The sequence below is a fragment of the Mesocricetus auratus genome, unplaced genomic scaffold, assembly GCF_017639785.1.
Source record: "Mesocricetus auratus isolate SY011 unplaced genomic scaffold, BCM_Maur_2.0 Super-Scaffold_100004, whole genome shotgun sequence".
Lineage (NCBI taxonomy): Eukaryota > Metazoa > Chordata > Mammalia > Rodentia > Cricetidae > Mesocricetus > Mesocricetus auratus.
The window spans coordinates 36278333-36299231 of record NW_024429189.1 but is presented as its reverse complement, the minus strand read 5'-3'; the positions used below and the strand labels follow the sequence as shown (position 1 = coordinate 36299231).

Genomic DNA, 20899 nt, shown 5'->3' with positions numbered 1-20899 from the left:
AGCAAACAAACAAAAAACATTGTAACTTGTCAGAATGTCAGCAAAGAAAGGAGGGATTTATAAGGGGAGCAGGACACTTTAGAGCAGTGCTTAAACACAGTAGTGATGCAAATATGTCATTACATAGTTCTCAATACCTATTGAGTAGACATACTAGTAAGGAACCATAGCTTAATGATGGACCTAAGAGTGTGTCAATATTGAGTCATTAATTATAACAAATTATTACACAAATACAGGATATGAATAACAGTGGAAACTGTGTGGGCTGGGGAAAGATTGTACATAGAAATTCCCTGTATTTTCAAATTAATTTTTTCAGCAAACATGAAACTGTCTTAAATTAAAGACAGACTGTGTAAAGATCGATACAACAAAAGAAAATAATTGCAGAATTTGGCAAAGCAAACACAAACAAGGTAAGGACAGTTATTGCTAAGATAATACAACAACGAAGTGTAACTTGTGATGAGGACATTTTCTGCCACTTTTCATGATGATACTACCACTGGGAATGTCAGTGGACAGCTCTTGCTACTAAAGTGGATGCTAAGTGAACACAGGGATCTCAGTGCTTAGGTTCCATGAATCTGCAGCTTCTCATATTAAAGAATTCAATCAGAGTTTGCATTAGGTCCCACTTCACTGAAATCTCTCTCATTTTTTGAATAACTGCAATGATAACAGACTGAAGACTCACCTACAATAACTTAAATGTTGAAGTGAGTATGGAAAGAATACAATGATGAGAGACTGTGGAGTCTCTCCCTCACCCTTAGAACAGAATTTGTCTGCTGTAAACTTTCTCAGAGACTGGGGATGGTAGATCTTGTCAGCACTAAACTGTGCCCCTGTTCCCTCTAGAGAAGGGCTGCTTTGCCACTGTGACTAAGATGGATGAAGGAGGAAGACCTAAGCTCAAATTCCTTGGTACAAGATCGGGAATATGGGCAATATTTAGACAAAACAAATTTTACTCAAAATATAAGATTCGAAGTATTTTTGTTTAATCAAATCCTCTAAGTTAAGAGTCCTATCTCCAAAGTACATCAAAAGCAGGAAAACCTGTGAAGGATTCAAAAAGAGAAATGTCAACCAACTGTCCTTCAACAGGACTCTGCCTCTTATTTGTTGTTTACAGATGCACTAAGGTTCATGATGTCAGCCCTGGAGCTGCTCAGTGGAGCCAGTTGACTGTTCTTGTGAGCAGCCTCCTAGGTGTCACATGGAAATACCATCCCAGTCCTTCCCCCTGGTGACTCAAGTCCAAAGTGGCCCGCTCACTGCTTTGTAATGATGCTTGCTTCACCATGTCTCCCGAATTCAAATGTGAGGATAATATCTGCTGAGTAATGACTTTGGAAAGAACTTCACACGAACAATGAGAACCATGAAAATCGAACACACGAAAATCAAATTCCAAACCTCTTAGTGTTCCCCATGGTGTCATTCATTTTTGCACCAAGGTTTCACTCATTTTTGCAGAATATGCAACCAAAGATAGGAATCAGCCGGTACCTGTGATGAGAATTTCTGCATTCTTCTGAGAGCAGAGCCCCTTTGTTCACACAAGCCTTCCTCCACTCCTGGACTCAGCAGTCCTTGACTTTGCTCTAGTAGATCTGAAAGGATGAAAAACACATAAGAAACATGAACACTCTGCTGTGTGTTCAGATTATCTTTATGCCATTGATTAAATTTCCCACATATCTTACATCAGGCTGATGTACAAACATTTGCATTCAGAGAACATTTATATAGGACTTATTTTTTTCTTTGAATCATTCATCATTAAATAATTCACCTTTAGGGAATGCTGTCTTCACTTGGTACAAACTCATTTAAACTATTTTCAACAATTACTTACTTATTCTGTAATCTTACTAATAATACCAAGGGTTTCCATAGAAGGAGTAGAAAATTGTCAGGCTTACATAGTACTTGTCTGTGACTTTCCTAAAACTGAGTTGTCATTTTACCTGTCTATGAGATGGGCTAACACATTTTGGTGCCAATTATTTTTTCTAGCCTAAAAATCTCTGGTGGAATCCTAAATACCCCATCCAGCCTGCAATATTGCTGACCTGAATTAGAGGAACATTGTTCCTCCGGCAACATTCTCTATAAGACAGTCTCCCATATCAATTCAAGTTCCATGTGTCCCTTTTTGGAACTAGTGAAAACTAAGCTGGCTTTGGCTGTCAATCACAAACCGTTCTAATTCAATTCAATAAATCTATTTTCTACAAGCTATTCTTGGAAAGCCTCTTACACTCCTGTAAATAGACAACACTGCTTTATGATGTTACTTAAGACTTCTAGCCAAACTATCCTTTACCACCTTAAATATTTATGCCATGGAAAACGTATTTTAAGAAAGACTTCTAGTGGAAGTTTGTGTGAATGCAAAGGGACATGAAAGGTGTAGCTATGAAGAAACCTGGAGATATTAGGATGCCCCAGCTGCTTCCTAATCTAAAAGCATGACTCCTAATCTGGTTGGCTTATATAATCTGTTTCTAATGGCTGGTACTATGAAAACACGTGTTTTGTGGCTTTGTTAAGAATCATTATGTGTACCTTTGGGGCTCTCAACAGCAAATCAGTGGAGACTCAGAAAATCAACCCTAAAACTCAGAATCAGGTGTCTGTAATGCTACAGTCTTTCATTACTGATCTTTACATATCTTTAATATGGGTAATAATCAGAATAATCATCTCCAGTGTAGATAAAAATGAAAACCTTTAAGTTGAATAAAATAAACCAGTCACATTTTTTTAAGACCGTATTGTCTTTGGTTATATTTATGAAGTTCTAGGAAATGTAAAAATAAGCTCTACTATCATGCAGAACCAAGGCTACACACAATTAACAGTGGTGCATCATAGGGGAATGTCTGTTAACAATAAATGAATTCTATATCTTGATCAGGATACTGATCACACAGACACATCTACTAGGCAAAACTTATTGAACTATGACTTTAAAAATGAACATCCTATTGTAAATTAATGCATATCTTGATTAAAAACAATGAGTCCAGGAGTACAGCTCAGTGCTTAGCTGTGAGTATCTGCTTCTAATTCCATCAGCTACTGGATGAAGGCTCTAGGATGGCATTTAAGGTAGTCATGAAACTCATTGTAGGAAAAAGGCATTTAAGGCAGCTTCTCCACTATTGATTCTTAGTTGGGGTCATCTTTGTGGATTCCTGGGAGTCTCCCTAGTGCTGGGTTTCTCTTTAAACCTATAATGGCTTCCTCTATTATGGTATTTCTTTTCTTGCTCTCCTCTATTCTTCCACCTACTCAGTCTTCCTGATCCCTCATGTTCTCCTCCCCCCTTCTCTTTCAGTTGTAGAGAGGGAGGAGGGATGAACAAAAGGGACAGGACTGTGCTACAGAAACCCACAGAAACAGCTGACCTGACCAAGTGAGAGCACAGGAACCCCAGTCATAAAGCTAGGGAACTAGTATAGGATCAAACTAAGCCCGCTGGATGTCGGTGCCAGTTAGGAGACCTGGGCAGTCTATGGGATCTCTGGCAGTGGAGCCAGTATTTGGTGTACAAATGGACTTCGGGAGCCCATTTCCTATGGAGAGATATTCTCTCAGCCCAGATACACAGAGGAGGGCCTAGGTGCTCTCCCAAATGATGTGACAGACTTTGATAATCCCCCATGGAAGGCCTCACCCTCCCTGGGGAGTGGATGGTAGATGGGATGGGGGTATGTAGAGTACATGGGAGGATGGAGGGAGAGGGAACTTGAATTGATATGTAAAATAAAATTGTTTCTCAATTAAGCAAATAAATAAAAACCAACGAGTCTCAAAGGTATTTCTGCACTTTTAGAAAGACTTTTGATTCAAAGCTCTTGTGAGAAGGAATATTTACTCTTTTCTTGGCCAATGAAGTAAATTCTTCATTGCTTTGTTTGTTTTGCCACATAAGAGATACTTATTAATGAAACATATAATCTACAATGTTACGGAGGTGGTGTGCTCTAAGAAAATTAGCAGTTAACAAGGTGAGAAGTAGCCTACTCTACAAAGATCAGCTTATTGTGTGAAATAGAAAAATTGAAATGCGAATACCACAAAAACAAATAATTATGGCCTTTACTGAGATAGAATCTATCTTTAGCTAAGGTTTGCACTAAACCAGAGCACTTTCTAACAAACCACAAGATAACCTGTGAAGACATTGATGTTCAGCAAGTCAGTAAAAGCTGCTGGAGTGTTCAGACCAATAAAAACCACAGCACTCTTCTATTAAACTAAGCCAGCACATTCCCTAATTAAAAAAATCAAAACAGCAATTATCTTTAAAGCTAAACCTGGCTCAGCCATTGAAGACCATTTTGTCGTCGTTGTTATTTTCTTAGACACAATTTAGGCCTTTTATACCTTCAGGCAGTATATATACAGCTGTCCGGGAGGATAAAATGGTGTTAAGTGACCTTCTTTCCCATGAGCAAAGGCCAGCTGGGAAGCCAGGTGCATCTATGTCTGGCACTGTTTCTGCCAGTGAGGGATATGCATGTGCTCTTAACGAAAGGCAGCATGCATAGACTTGACAAATTCAAACTATGACTGGCAGCATTTGATATATGAAATACACTGACAAATAGATTAATCTGACACCAGACCCTTTTAGGTAAACCTGTCTCTCTCACTGCCCCTACCGTGACACTTCCAAGTGATATCCCTTTGTGGATAATATCCTTTTCAAAGCTAGGGAAAAATTTCCACAGCCTGTCTAGGATTGCAAATCCTCTCGGTCTCTTTTGGGTTTTTAACCAATTTACTTAAAATTCTTGTTAAGAGGGAGGAGTCATTATAAGATTAAAGAGATGAAAGAATATAATTATGCCAAAATTAAGTATGACCCATGTAATTAAGTTAGCAAATCTCCAATCCTGGGGGGAAGTATTCTTATACTTCAATGTCTAGAGGAAAAACAATATAATTTTTGGAAGAATGAATGAAGAAAGAACAAAGTATTAAAAAGTCTAGTTTTCCTGGTGAGGGGCATAGGAGGATGGGATGGAGAGGGAACTGGGATTGATGTGTAAAATAACTGCTTCTAATTTAAATAAAATCTATAAAAATTATCTTTTGGTAAGAATTCTACCAATGAATAACAAGCATTCTACATTAAGCCAACTAACACCCTTAACATTGCCTTCTCTCTGGTATTTTTTTTCTCAAGCTCTGGTCAGGAAATAGGTTTTGTTTAATATTATTTGACAGGATAGAAAAGGCCAATTGAAAGGACTGGGCAGTTGGCTCAGTGGTTAAGAGCATTTGCTACTTTTGTACATGACTGCACTTCAGTTCCCAGCACGTACATATTTGTTCACACAGCTTGTAACTATACATCCAGGAGATCTTCCGCCCTCTTCTGGTGTTTTATAAACAACAGCACTTGGGTGCAAGCACACATGTGAGCGTCTGTGCACAAATATGTGCACAGACAAACACATAGATAAAAATAAATAAGTAAATACAAAGATTAAAATGGTCACTTCAATTGAAAACATCTGGGATTCTAGACAGCTCTGCAATGAGAAAACTGGCTTAAGATGTTGAAAGACATTTGGCTTTCTCAAACTGGTCTGTGACAAGCTGAAAGAAATAATTTCTATAGGTTTCACATATTTAATATTTAAGAGAAGTACATAATTTAAAGTCGTTTTTAAAAGAATCCTACTTTGGAGTCAGATGTAGTGCAGGGACTGTAGTTCTGGAACTTAGAGGAATTGAAGGCTGAAGAATTAGGAGTTCAAGTATTGGTACAGGAGACGTTTCCTGACTATAACACCGGTAGCTCAGACACTGAGATTGACAATCAATAAATGGGACCTCCTGAAACTGAGAAGCTTCTTTAAGGCAAAGGACACAGTAAACAAGACAAAAAGGCAGCCCAAAGAATGGGAAAAGATATTCAGTAACCCCTCATCTGACAGAGGGCTGATGTCCAAAATTTACAAAGAACTAAAGAAGCAAGTCTCCAAAACACCAAATGATCCAACTAAAAAGTGGGGTACATAGCTAAATAAAGACTTCTCAATAAAGGAGTCTAAAATGACTGAGAGATACTTAAGAAAATGCTTAACATCCCTAGCCATCAGGGAAATGCAAATCAATAAACTCTGAGATACCATCTTACTCCTGTCAGAACGGCTAAAATCAAGAACTCCATGACAGTTTATACTGGAGAGGGTGTGGAGAAAGAGGAGCACTCCTCCACTGTTGGTGGGAGTACCAACTCGTACATCCACTTTGGAAATCAGTATGGAGGTTCCTCAGGAAAATGGGAATCAGTCTACCATAAGACCCAGCAATTCCACTCTTAGGCATATACTCCAAAGATTCACATTCATACAACAAGGACATCTGTTCCACTATGTTCATAGCAGCATTATTGTAATAGCCAGAACTTGGAAACAACCTAGATGGCCCTCAATTGAAGAGTGAATAGAGAAAATGTGGTATATTTACACAATGGAGTACTACTCAGCTGGAAAAAAAAAAGATAGAATCTTGAAATTTGCCGGCAAATGGATGGCACTAGAAGTAACCATCTGAGTGAGGTAAACCTGCTACAAAAAGACAAACGTGGTATGTACTCACCACGTATAGATTTTAGACAAGGACCAGGGGAGTGCCAGCCTATAATCTCAATGCCAGAGTGTCTGGGAAACAGGAAGGACCCTAAGAGAGATATGCATGGTACCTCAGAGAAGGGAATGAGGCAAGATCTCCTGAGCAGATTGGTAGCATGGTGGCAGGTAGGGAAAGGGAGCCGGAAAAAGAAAGGGGGAGAAGAGGAGGACATAGGAGAGCAGGAGGGCTGAGTTGGGGGGAGAACAGAGGAGATCAGGATGAGAGATATCATAATAGATGGAGTCATTATAGATTTGAGGAGAGTTCTAGCACGAGTGAGATTTCCAGTGATCTACAAGGATGACACCAACTGGCAAACTAAGCAATCGTGGAGAGACTAACTTAGATGTCCCTCCTTGATAATGAGTTTGATACCTACCTCATATTCCATCCTAAAAACTTCATCCAATGACAGACGGAAGCAGAGAAAGACACCCACAGCTAAACACTGAACTGAACTCCTGGAGCCCAGTGACAAAGAGGGAGGAGTGATGAGCAAAGGGGTCAAGACTGGGCTGGTGAAACCCACAGAAACACCTGGCCTGAACAAGGGGAAGCTCTTGGATCCTAGACTGATGGCTGGGAGGCCAATATGGGACTGATCCAGACTCCATGAATGTGGGTGTCAGTGACGAAGCCTAGACAATCTATGGGGCCTTAGGTAGTAGATCAGTATTTATCCCTGGCATACAAATGGACTTTGGGTGCCCATCCCACAATGAGAGATGCCCTTGGGGGAGGGCCTAGGTCCTGCCCTGAAGGAAATAACAGACTCTGGAGATTCCCCCATGGAGGGCCTCACCCTCCTTGGGGAATGGAATGGGGATTGGATGGAGGGCTAGTGGGGCTGATGGGGGTCAGGGAAGGAAAGGAGAGAGAGGGAGAGGGAGAGGGAGCTGGGATTGACGTGTGAAGCAAGTTTGTTTCTAATTCAAATAAAAAAATTCAAAGAAGCAAAGGGGACTTTTTAAAAACTATAATTTTGTATTCCAATATATTTGAATTACCATTTGGTGCCTACATTTCCAAAAAAAAAAAAAACATTTTTTCTGTGTACTCTCCACTTAAAAGAGTTGGTTGTGGATCCACATCTTAATACCATGTGTGTTGAGAAGATTCTGTAGGGTATGTGTCCACAGAGTACTTGCTTTAGTGGTGGAGAAGGAAATAACAAACACATGACTAACCTTTACCAGAAAACAAGTGAAGATGGTTCCAGGTTGGTCAACAATTACTTAGGAGATTCCAGGTTTGATCAACAATTACTTAGGAGGTTCCAGGTCTGATCAACAGTTGCTTAGGAGGTTCCAGGTTTGATCAGAAATTGCTTAGGAGGTTCTCTTCTGGTACATGATATTCCCAGGCCAGAAAAGAAATCTCAGGATTTATTCTCAGCATTTAGTGGAGTAGCAAATTATCCATCATTCCTTTTCACTTATCACTGGTGCTTGTTCACAGTAGCAGGCACATAAGCATGAATAGGAGATATTGTGACTAACCTGATTGGGTTCAGACAGTATGCTTATGGTGAAAGATTTTGAAAAATCAATTTCACTGATACTGTGTGCAGCTTTATGGTAGGAAGAACATTTGTGCCTTCACTTGGTTTTTAACCAGGGAACATTGTTTAAGCTAGAGCTCAGGTACCCATGAGTATCACATTCCATATTTTTTTATTTTAGTATATGGGAACAGACATATACTATTCTTTTATTCCACTGTAGATAATTGTTATGGAGTATTTCTATGTGAAAACAAGGCTGCTGATTTCGATTTCTTTTACTTCAAGTTTTCTACTATATCTAAGTACCAAAGAGTAATTCTGCAGTGCCTTTGGCTAGGGTTGATTCAGAGAAACTAAAGAACCAGATTTTCGGCTTTGAGCAATTAATTTGACCTTTGCAAATCAACAGCACAGACAACAGTCTTTACAGCCATGGCTTGAATTAAAAGTACCTCCAGTTACAGAGAAAAACATTACAAGGGACTCAAATCTCAGAGCACCTGGACAGGGGTTTAGTTAACCAAGAAAGTGGAAAAGGTAAGTATGCATAGTAGTTTCCCTGAAAAACAGAGGGGAAAGAAGCAGAAAAAAAGGTGACTAGAAACCAAAAAGATTGCAGATCAGAGTGGCCTTGTGTTCAGAATCTTCTTTGGAGTTGAAACTGACTGAGGACTTGGAGGACAGAAACTTCAACAAATAGTTAATAATTTTCACTGAGGACATAGCTTCCAAACAACTTTGCAACGGGAGAGGAAAAACAGAAGCAAGCCAACCAACAAACGACAACAGCAACAAATATAAAACAAAAACCATTGTATTTCATCTTTGTCAAACTAGACAAGAGGCAGAATGATCACCAAAGGGGTCTAGAGAAGGACAAAGATGCTCTCCTTCTGGCTAAGTATTCTGTATCTCCCAGACGTTAGAGGGAGTAGAGTTTCCATTAATACTGCTGGAACAAAGGTGAGATATGAATAGAAGATCAGCAAAGTCCAGTTTGAAATTAGTTGATTCCAAAGCTGAAAAATTCACAGGCTGGCCATTCCCAGTCAAGGGGGAGGTATCTCCCTAAAACTATAGGTTTCATAGGAGAAAAGCAAAGCAAGCTAGCAAGGACCTGAATCTGTGCTTTTCTTTGACCTCAATTTTAGTCATGGACTGTCTATGTTCTCCAGAAAAAGATATATAAATTCAAATTTAAATAAATAGTAAATAACAGAAAAGACTTTCTTGTAGCTACTGGGTCACCAACATTTGATGTTCTATGAACATTTCTGAATAGGAAACTAAAGAAAAAATAGTGGCTAGTTATATCATCTTAATAACAACAGATAATAAAAGCTATAGAATACTATTGAATAATTTGAGGTAGTAAGTTTTTCTGGTATTACCTATTTTACCTGTATTACCTATTACCTATCTGACTAACAGACACTACAGGTATGAATACTATTATTTTTAGTTTGGAATACAGGTTATAGGGCCTATGGGAACTACCCAGGGTCCTAAATCTATTAAACAGAGTATCTGAGGCTGTGCAAATTTTACAATACTGAGATGCTGAGTATTAGTTTAGAAAAGTGTCTCTGAAGATGTAAGAAACTCTGGAGAATTGGATATACACTGTCACTTGTTTGTGTTTGTCTTTTGTCATATTTAATTCCCTCCCTTAATCTCATAAAATAGATCTAAAGGAAATTGTTAAACTACACATCTCTTTTCCTTTTCAACAACTGGTGGAACAGACTCAATGAGATAGAGCTAACCAGTTTTTCACTGTTTAGGTGGGGAAAGGAAGGAAAATTCCCTCCTTTTTCATATTCAATATTTTTCTTGATTTCCTTACTCATTTTAGTAATAATTAACTAAAATATGAAGAACACTTGTGTTTCAGGATTGTGAAGGATTGAAAATACAAGAGCAGAAGTTAGGTTGACTTTATAGTTGGTAAAGCAAACCCCTTTTGTGAATATACTACCATAAACTTCTTACACTGCCCATTTAAAACAAAATGAAACCAAAAGCAAATCTTGCTGAATGTGTCAGTTTTGAAAAAAAATTTAGAACAATGTTACTTTTACCTATTGTGCTAGTTAGAATTATTTTCTGTCCACCTGACATATTCTAGGGTTATCTCAGACAAGGAATGTCAGCTGAGAAAACACCTCCTTCAACTTGTCAGTAGGCAATTCTATGGGGCATTTTCTTGATTAATGATTGCTGAGGGTAGGTACAGGCCTGGGTGCAATGTCACCTCTGGGCAGATGTTCCTGACTGGTATAAGCGAGTAGGCTGTTTAGCCATGGAGAGCAAGCCAGTCAGCAGCGTTCCTCCACGAACTCTGCTTCATTCCTGCCTCCAGGCTTATTCCTTGATTTTTGCCTTGGCTTCCTGTGATGATGGACTGTAACCTGTAAACAAGCCTTGCCAAATAAACACTTTCCTTCCTAAGTTTCTTTTACCCATGGTGTTTTATAAGGGCAACAGAAGATGTTTATCATCTGGGTATCTTATGGAAAAGCAGATTTTCAGTTTAGGTGATCTGTTTTGTACATAATTTATACAATCTTGTTCTGTGCTAACTTGCACAGCACCTGAGTAATAATAATAAAACATCAACATGGTTTAAAACAAGAGAGAGACTTATTAGAGGTAACTCACACTTAGTTATTGAAAGTGTGTTTCATTGTGTTCTATTAGCCCCATGGAATGACATGGCTAGACAAACTGATAGACTCAAACTTGATGAGTCAATGGTATATGTTTGAGGAGAAATGGTATCTTTAAAATGTCATACAGTTGCTACAACTTCCCATTCTTTAAAACCATTAGACACCATGCCACATTGACAAATGGGTCTAATAGTTTCCGTGCTGCAGTCATCACAGTTGAATTGGTAATGCATTCTTATTCTGTTAGACAGGCACTTCTGGTGACATTATGTGCACATAAAATGGTCTGGTAACTTACGACTGACATAAAACTAAAGCGATATATCCCAAACTCAGGGAAAATGTTTCTTTCCAGCTCACTCTCACATTATAACTTCTTACTGCACCACCCTTCCTCGTCTTTCACCCAATCCCACCATTTCACTCTTTTGTTTCTTAAAGTTACAATCTGGGAATTGCTAAGGACTGTGGATCAAGTGCTCTGTGTATCAGTCATTTCTTGGTTGGAGCAATATATGCACATCCAGATTCAGGATGACACACAGGATGGAACCCAAAGACTCTGCTTCCTCATACCTTCCTACCTGGAACTTGTCATTCTGACTGTGATTGGGTTTGTTTAGTTGGCTTTTAGCAAACAGCACAATTTACTTTTCCCATTTCAACAATCTGGAAATGCAAGATGCATTTATGGCAGATGTAGTGTCTGATGAGGGTTTCTGATTTATAGAAAGCATGCTCTTGCTATGCCATCATATGCCCACCATGTCCTTTAAGTCACTTTCAATTTATATCCTCCTTATCCTTGGTCCAAAGGTTAACTGCCAAGCTCCTTCCTATGTAGAAGGATTTAAGTCATCCCAACATTCAAAAGCACAAACACTTCAAAGTGGGAGAAAAAAAAACTTGCCAAAGCCTTAGCTTTTACTTCTTACTTTTAGTGCAGCAATTGGAATCTTTGATAAATTTTAAAGCTTGAATAATTAATGAAAACATTGATACAATCAAACAAACAACAGTCAGAAAGCCATCGGCCAGTCTGTTCCTCTCATCATCTGCAGACAGAATTATTTACAGAACTACAGTGATTCTTTAAAAGAGGCATTTGGAATTCAAACAAAAGTGGTTTTGCCTTTCACTTGTAGTGAACGGCCCTGCCTTTCTATTTTCTTGACTTTCCTTAATATTCTTGTTTTTAATGACAGCTCATACAAGATGAAATGAATTGCTTAATTTTGTATAAAAATTCAAGGCAACCATAATCTCAATAAGCAATGTACAGGACACAAGTTTCAAATTTTATTTATAAAGGACATTATACTTTTCAAAGTGGAAGTACCTAGCCATTAAAGTGCTTTATTAAGGATTTCACTTAAAGGAAAACCCCAAGCAACTATAGGATATTTTAAGGTATGGTTTGGATTTCTCAGTAGCAAAACATTTATAAATACTTTTAGTTACAAGTCCCCAAACTGAGATGTCACTTAAAGTCATAAACTGTTAGACACAATAGGAGATTTTTCTGAACTTCAAATAAATCCTGACAACAATGCTCAGTATTTTTATCTACCTGAATTTAGCTTAGCCCAATGGAAACAAATGAGTAGAGCTGCCTGCTTGGCTGTTATGCACTTTCAAAAGGGCACAGGGCAACTGCATAAATGCTGAACGTTGTCCTCGTGCTAGCTGTTCTGGGTTTAATCTTCCCAATATGCTTAAATGTCAACACCCCAGGCCATAGAATGTGACCCACAAAAATTAGCATTGATATTAGTAGTTAAGAATTAATCATACCGGAGGTGATTGGGTCCCAACCTACTATCACTAGTATTTTTGTAAGAAAGGGCAATGTGGCTTCAGACATATAGTGGAGGAACACCACACAGAGACAATGAAAGCAACAACCAGGATATACAATAGCTGCCAAGGAACATCAAAGAGTTTCGAGGAAAATACTAGGACAGGGGAGGGGTTACCACAGATTCTTCTTCACATCGCTTAGAAGGAACCACACTAGTCTTACACATGTCTTGGATTTTTAGTCCCCAGAGTGGTGAGATGATACTTTTCCATTGTTTGACACCTGAAGATTTTGGTACTTTATTATTGATCCCTGCTGGCACAGTAATCTCGCTGGTTCATAGGTGTATACAAAATCTGATTTAATATTTGCAGTGCACAGCAGGTATATTAAGTGGTTATTATGACATGATAAAAATTTAAACATCTGGTCATTATAACTGAAATGTGAACTCAACTGTATTTTAGAATCATTTTTGAATCACCTTGATGTGGTAGCTTAGAGAATAAAATACACTTTGAATAATTTTCATTTTAAAACCTGGATATTGAAAGTCACATCAAATTTTAGTAGTCTATCAAATGGTGAAAATAAGAATCTGCAATGTGACTTCAAGAGCTGACTGAGTACCACTGACATCATTCTTACCTTGTACCACAGATTTTATATCAGAGGTAAGAGAAAGAGTAAAAGCATGATTTACTGGGAATGAATCTTAGGGAACATTGGGATTCCTATTTTTTAAAGCAGAAAGTACATGTTGAAGGTCAAATGTTAGATTAATACAGAATGACCTACTGTGAATAATAGGTCCAGAAGCTAAACCTCTGCCAGCCACTCTGTAACTCCAGTCCTGGTATAGAAGTGATAATAGAGTTCAGATATAATAGAACTAGTCTCAAAGACTCTAGATCATAATTGTAATTTTACAATTTTTCTAGACCATAATTTTGAAACAAATTAAGATACAGGAAAAGACTGATGAAATTGTTAAGATGTATTAAGAATGATCTAGATGGCTCAATCTAGCTTATCTCCCTCCTATCAGCATTTTTTCACTCTATAAATAAACATTTGTCAATGAGAAGTCAATTCACATAGGTGGTCAACTTGCCAATTTTACATAAACAAGTCAAAATGACATTGCAATTATGAATTCATTAGTTGACTAGAAGTTCCTGGAGGGCTAATGCATAGACTCTTATACTAATATCTGCATTTTATACAGATGGTCAATATCAAGTTTCTAAGAAACAAACCGAGTTAGGTCCTCACCCAGAATCTATGCCTCTGATGCTCTGCTTTCACACTTTGTTTTTCAAGGAAGGGTGCAGTTGACTTTCTGTGTCCTGTATAGCTCAGTGCCAGGACATAAAGTAAGGGGTTGATCACATTTATTTATATTTCTCTGCATTACTTCAGGATAGTTAAAGTTCCTCAAACCATAAATGTGACACATAGATTTGAAGAGCCATATTTTTTAAGTATCTAACTTCTTAATTTTATTTGCTCAAATCTTCATCTTAAATTATTCCCAGTAAGCTCTTGCAGCACCAGGTCACACACATAGTCCATTTCTCAGTGCCACTGATATCCCGAAGAATTATCTCATCATTTAAAGGCACACAGTGTCTAAGAAGGAAGTGGCAGGAAAGGAACTCAGGTGACTGCCTCCAGCTATGTAGGGACACTCTATGGTGAAAAGAAGCATTCATATTTTTGAAACACTATCAGAAAGCCCAGGAAAGTCTACCTAATGAGGTGTCATTGACACCTCTCTCACCATTAAAAGATAACCCCATACTATAACAAGCTTTTAATATTATTCTCATAGTAATATATAAACGTATTCTTTTCTAATCTATATCCCTTAAAGCCTGAGCTTGGTTTAATCAGGGAATCTCCATTCTCAGTGTTCAGTGAAGTGACAAGCACATGACACCAGTGAAGGTAATATTCAAGGAAGTAAAGTACATTTACTGGATAGTTCCAAGGTATCTATTTTTCTTGCTTATTTTTATAAAAGTCAACATAAATATCGGGAATTTAGCACCCTAGCTTACAGAAAGAAGTATATGACCATTGTTCAATAAATATTACTGCTTGAAATAATAAATTTACAAAATTATTCATCATAAGCCTCTTCAAATAGATATGAAGGCACATGCAGAAACCATTGCATATTTCTCAATAAAAATGTGCTACTACAGACTTGAAGATTTGTAATATAATTTAGGCACCACATTCAAGGTAAATTGACTTCACACAGGTTTAATGTTTCAAGTGGAAAAATGACATATATTATTCCTTATTTTTTTCCTGAAAATTAGAAGGTCATTTAGGGTGATTCCCACAAGTAAATGACAATTTGTCTTAAATAATTTCAAACAAATGAAAGAACTGGTACCACACAGGCGCTTGCCCTTTTTCCCCACCACATTTTGCTTCATATTTGACAGCTCTGCTCCTTTGATGCCTCCATATAAAGACTCATTGGGATGAGGCAAAAGTTCTGTGCTATGAGTGTGAACCTTTAGAGAAGAGAAAGGAGACCTGGGCACAACACTGTGCATCTAAATGACAAGGGTGAGTTTTGTAGCCTTTTAGACTTTGACCTGAGATTTAAGCTTCATCTTCCACTATAATGGAGCCACTCAAGGTTCAGCAGGCTATGAATCACAAGCGTAGATGTTGTACATTCAAGGGATAGTGCCCAAGGTGAAGGGCACACTTCTGGCAAACACTAGGTTAGGTTCTTTGGCTGGGAGGGTGCTGGTAGACTCTTCGATGACTTAGAAAACTCAGTAAAACTTAAATCATAGTCTCTGGCACAAGAATGTTACAAACACTTGCTAAAATCCCCCATATACACTTTTATCTCAAATCATTCCAACATACAGATCAATGTAGCAGAACTGAGCAACCAAAAAATGTTTATGTATGAATTCTGACTCGAAGTCCCGTAACAGCATCTTATCAGCAACAACATATAGATAGCAATTGCTTAATTTGTGTAGCCCTGGAAAACCTGCATCCAGATGTGTGGGAATAGCTGAGACATGTAAGTACTAATTATATTTAGGACCAACACACTGAAATTACCTAGTTAGTGTATAGTCATTCATGAAAATGAAGTGATTTACAAAACCATTAAAGGAGCCAGTAGCAGAGAGGGAATCTTTCCTACATAGTTAAGAAGTCTAACTTTCCATGGTCTGCTATAGCACATTCTTTTCATACAGTGGTACATAATATTACCCAGATTATTCTACAATCTGCCCAGACCTCTAAGACTGACTACCCCAAGCTGGGTACTATCCACATGCCTGGCAAGCACAAAAAGAAAGGTCACGCATAGTTTTACCAGCTGGTGGACCCTGTAATTGTGAAGCAATGTAAAGTTTTCATTGAAGGAATGCATGTGTGAAGTATATATTGATGAAAAAGCTAATGTGAGGTATAGTGACTAATGAAGTAGGAAGCTTCTGATAATATGGGATAATCCTGGAAGTAATTTGAAAGCCTACCCTGGTCCGCTTCCATGAACCACCTTGAAGCTGGTTCGCTGCAGGTGTTAGACCCTGTAGCTTTGATAGTAATCTACCCTGATTCTCTATCAGCTGGGTTTCCCCAAAGCTCATTAATTATGATACACGCTGCCAAAAATCTCAGTTTCTACATCTGCTCTTTTAAATCTTCAACTCCAAAATCTATTTTTCATTTTCAACGGGAGTAATTTGGAGAATTGGGTTTGGTATACGGGTTTTTCTTCCTTTTCGTTAACTTTGAAGGCTAAAATATGCCATCCATAAAAGGGTGATTGGTGTATAAAACTGGATTTTCACTGAGTTTCCTCTCTATTTATGTAGTTATAAACAAGCCAAATGCCAGTTTTTATTTTCCAATCTCACAGATATTTAATATGTGTTAATTGGCTTGCCAGTCTTGTTTAGAAATAACAGTTCCCAACAGCCTTTTCAGGAAACAAGCACGAAGAAGAAAGGGTTGCCTCATTTTGTTTACCCAGCATGCTGCTTATCTATCTTTAGCAGATTGCTTTTCACTTTTTTCTCTTTGGACAGGATCGAGGAGCTAGAAGTATATTATAATGAATGTCTTCCATCAGCCCACTCTTCTTCCCAAGTGCACGAGGACAACAAAACACTAAGCTGCCAGAAGCCACAAAGCCTCCTTCCAACATAGAATCCCCAGGACAACGCCCTGAATGCTCCCACTACAAGAGCTGGGTAAAGCTGATCCACCTTCATGGACAAGTAGGTACCTGTTTCCTTTTTTAAGTTTTTTGCTTTCTCAAGGTTTTTCAAAGTTCTTTTAAAAAGCAATAAGCCCCCAGAAAGTACTATATATCACAAAGTAATAGCTGAGAGTGGTGCAAAGAGCAGTGCTGAAAAGTCTTCAAGAGAGATTGGATGGCTCATGTTTTTGTGCAGTAGGTCAAGGGTTATATGAAGAACTGATGGAGTGGGCCCAATCTCAAGCTGTAAAAATTGGTTTCAGTCACTTAAGTCTGTTTCAAATATAATTTAGACATCAACATTAAAAACAACTTAAAATTCGTTATCCTTATTAAGCAACTACATGGCCCCTTTTAAAACACTACTTAAAGTCTAAGTCTTTACTCTAGTCCAGTGAATTTAATTAATTACACACACACACACACACACACACACACACACACACACAAGTTAGGACTCAAAAGCTAAAAATCTATTACATAAAACATGGCAAATGGAACATACAAAAATGATTATTCCTATCCAAATTTGAATTGTTAAAACTTAGCAAATGAGATAACAGATTTTAGGGGTTTCTGAAATGATTTTACAGCAAAAGTTAATTAATAGGAACAACAGTATCTTTTCTGGATTATTTAATACCATTGAATATATTATTTTGAAATGTAGCAGGAATCTCTTAAAGAGACATGGGGCTGCAATTGGGTGGATGCATGCTGAGCCCTATGTCTCTCTGCTAGAACCTGATTTAATAATCCAAAAAGTCACTCTGTTTACTGATTTAGTCATCCCCAATTATGATCCCATTAATTATGAGTTAGTCGGGAATGCCTCAGGCACCAAAACAGGACAGACTCTTGCTATTCTCCTTGGTAAACTCTGAGAGATAAGAGTAATGAAATGACTGAAATGCTCAAATAACAAAACTAATTAGGCTTATATAAATAAAAAGGAAAATAATTTTTCTTCAGTGGAGTTTCACGGGGTATATCACTCATAGGCCAGTGTAGGAACCATAGCCATAACCAGGGAATTGGCCAACACAAAACAAATTCCACAGTTCTTTTTGCAGACATTTGTTTTCTTTTAGGATTATTTTTTATTTTTTGCTGCTACTTTGTTGTTATTTTGGGGTGCTTTGTTTTTTGTGCTTTTGTTTGGTTTCCTTTTGGGGGAGAGAGAAAAGAAAGAGGGGCGAATCTGGGAAGGGTTGGGGAAGAGAAATCACAATCAAAATGTATTGCATAAAATTGTTTTTAAACAAAAAGAAGACATTTTTAAAATAATAATCAATAAGGGGGATAAGATTGCTCAGCAGGTAAGAGCACTGGCTGTTCTTCCAAGGAGCAGAATTCAATAGTCAGCACCCATGTTGTGGTTTGCCTACCTTCTGTGAATTTTAATGACCATCCTCTACTACAGACACACACACGCGCACACACACACACACATGAATTAATTAAATTGCATGATGACTTTAAAATACGAATAAATTAGACTCAAATGTAGTTGGTGATCACGATCGTTTTTTAGGATGGTCTTATGCCTTCAAAGTCCTTCAACTTCTTACAGGTGCTATTTTTAATTTTAATTTATAATAACACGCATTTGTTAGATAACATATTCAGTACTGTCCTAATGATTTACCAAGAACTTCACAAAACCATATGATGACATTGTCACACAAGTCATGCTTGAGTATCTACTAGTCTATTGACTAATATATATGAGTAATACAAATGAAAAGACCATTTTAACACTTAAGCTAAATATAAAAAGTCAAAGATCAAATTGTTCATTTTTACTGTATAATATGTGATGGATAAATGGACACCAAGTCTGTATAAGAAATATTCTGAATGCTCTATATACCTTAATTTTTAAAAACCCTATAAAGTAAACATTATTCTCATATCACAATTAAGAAGCTGGATTTTTAAAGAAATAAGTAAGAACCCAACACTTGTAGTTTGCAAGTGAGAGGGAGATGTTGGAGATTTTACATTTCTATAGGGTGACTGCAGATTCCAAAATTTTATGGAATTTCAGATATAAGTAGTTAGCTGTGATATATCTCTGCCTTCCACAGTTCTCTCTGACTGGAATGAATATTTCAAGCTATTACAAGAAGTGTGGCATCACAATAGACATCCAAAGTGTCCCTTTCCCCGGATTTCTAATGGCTAAGAGGACTTTATTTTTAAATATTATACAAGAAGTTCTGTCTACTTCTATTACACATCTTCCACAGTAGCATTTTATTCATTTTTATTTTTATTGTATTTCAAGAATACACACATGCCTATTTGCACACATGCAACAGTTTAAAAACTCTTAAACGATTATTGATGGACACCTGGATTGTTTCCAAACATTTTAATTGTGATAAATAATGTTGACAGAAACTACATTGATTTTCTACTCCTGCAAAATACACACAATACATGGCTTAAAGACAAGTCACCTCAAGCTATAGAGTCTTAAACAGGATACTGAGTCCAGTGAGTATTGTTCTTGAGTCTACCTGATCCTTTACTGGGTGCCCATGCTTCTCTTTATTTGGGAATGCAGCACTAATCTCATGATGGTCTTCTCTCTGACCTTTCTGAAGTATTCTTGTTATCTTCTCTGTAATCAAATGTGTGTGTGTGTGTGTGTGTGTGTGTGTGTGTGTGTGCGCGCGCGCGCAGCACACTCAGGCATATGTGCATGTTTGTGTGCAAGAGTGTATATGTATATGTGTGTATGTATGTGCATGTGTGTCTTTAGTGCATGTGTGAAATATTGTATGCTTCTTTATATGGGTGTATGTGTGTGTGCATACATGTGCACGGTCATGTTCCTGAGTATGTTTGTACATATGTGCATGTATTTTGAGTGTGTGTAATTGTGTGCTTCTGTGTATATGAGCTTGTGCATGTGTGTGTGTGTGTATGTGTGTGTGTTTCCAAACCTTCCTTTTGATAAACATACTGACCCTATGGGGTCACGCTTATTACATAATATTAATTATATTGTCTTGTGAGAGTCTACATTTGAGTAATGTTACATTCTAAATCTATTCTTAAAGAAAATAATTTCTTTAAATGGAAACACAATACAACAATACAAAGAAGAGGGGAAATTAGAGAGTCACCAGGAGCCACAGAGAGAATGGGACATTCAGGAAGACAGGTAAAGCCAGGAACCATGTTGCTGAGTATAGATTAATAAAAATGGGTTAATTTAAGTTATAATAGCTAGTTAGGAATAACCCTGAGCTACTGACCAAGCATTTGTAAGTAATCTTAAGTCTCCATGTTGGTTATTTGGGATCAGGTCATCAGGACAGGAAAACACTGCCTACAAATGATTCCCAATGTCAAGGGCCACATAATTCACATAAAGCTCTGTAAAGCTTTTAAAAAGTTTTTAAATGTACAGAAATAGAGACAAATGCATTTTCCTAGTCTCATGTTTATCATTCCAGTTGCAATACGGAGAGGAGTTTCCTGGAAGCTACCAGCACATCATGAACTAAGCCACAAGGCAAGTTACTGCAGTCTCTAATGCCAACCACAATACAGAAAAGCATCTCCTAACAGCTTTCCCCAACCACCATGCGCTCCAGCCATGTGCTAAGCTGAACAATGCTGGTAGCTGACATATCAGTTTAAGATTGTGTTATATGATCAAAAAACAATGCAGTAAGATAGATTCAGACAGAAAAACCCCTCTAAACAGCTTACAGTTTGTTAAAAACATACATAGGCTTAGGACAGAAAAGAAAAGACATGAACAGTCATAAAAAGAAATACATAGTTTTAAAATGATAGTGAAGTCCTTAAAATGGAATGAAGTATTTTTTAAATAGTCTCATAAAGATGAAAACTACACAGAGACTCTGTATCATGTATGTTATTGTATTGTCTTTGAATTTTCATATTCTGGATTATGAAAACTTACAGTAATGTTACGTATGTTTTCAAGGTCATAGAAGGTATATTAGATAGACAGA

The 20899-nt window shown here is 37.5% G+C and overlaps 1 protein-coding gene across 4 annotated transcripts in view; it reads right to left on the bottom strand.

Moving 5' to 3' along the window:
* The window catches only part of B3galt1 (beta-1,3-galactosyltransferase 1), a 560539-nt gene that overhangs the window by 383083 nt on the left and 156557 nt on the right, over positions 1–20899 (bottom strand). For all 4 annotated transcript variants that reach the window (XR_005877172.1, XM_040745498.1, XM_040745497.1 and 1 more), the window contains exon 2: positions 1519–1622. The gene's annotated coding sequence lies outside the window, so the exon portion shown is untranslated. The remainder of the gene's footprint in view (positions 1–1518; positions 1623–20899) is intronic.